At 55.4% G+C, this 583-nt stretch overlaps 1 long non-coding RNA gene across 1 annotated transcript in view; it reads right to left on the bottom strand.

The window, feature by feature from the left end:
• Positions 1 to 482: 482 nt before the first annotated feature.
• Positions 483 to 583, bottom strand: part of LOC103599808 — a 2,492-nt gene continuing 2,391 nt past the window's right edge. Inside the window, exon 2 of the long non-coding RNA XR_551323.1 lies at positions 483 to 560. This is a non-coding gene — a long non-coding RNA (uncharacterized LOC103599808). The remainder of the gene's footprint in view (positions 561 to 583) is intronic.

The following is a 583-nucleotide window of genomic DNA, read 5'->3' on the forward strand; positions in this document are numbered from 1 at the left end:
CACTTTTGACATCCCACCACCATAGTGAGGAAGGCACAGTCCCAGACCCTGCCCCGCGTGCCCACCCTGCCCTCATGGGGTCCCAGCAATGGAGCAGCGAGGACCTGGTCTATTTAACTGTCTCACCTCCTGGGTAGGGGATGTCTGAGTCTCTGGTGGCCACTACAGGAAGCTGGCAGGGTTAAAGGGTGGCCCTGGGACCCTGACCCCAGATAAGACAGAGGTGGGAGTGTACTCAAGAGAGGTTGCAGCCCCTCAGTACTGTGAGCTGGGCCAGGGCATTGACAGCCTGGTTCTTCCATGTGCCCGCAGCGGCATGACCATTGATAGGTGGCTTTTCTCTCAGCCTCCACAGAAATACCAGCCAAATGGCCAAAGAGCATTTTCACAGCCCAGGTCGTGGCTGGCCTGGTGGCTGGGCAATCCCTGGGGGGGTGCCATTGTTGCGAGGTTGTCACCCAGGAAAGGAACCAAACACTTAATTAAGAATTTTAAGAGTCTTTATTAGCCAGCTAGTGACTGCCTCCCCTAGGTATTTTGGTGGGAGAGCAGCAGCTAGCCTTGGTCTGGTGGAGTTTATAAA

This window comes from Galeopterus variegatus, unplaced genomic scaffold (assembly GCF_000696425.1).
Source record: "Galeopterus variegatus unplaced genomic scaffold, G_variegatus-3.0.2 Scaffold3110, whole genome shotgun sequence".
NCBI lineage: Eukaryota > Metazoa > Chordata > Mammalia > Dermoptera > Cynocephalidae > Galeopterus > Galeopterus variegatus.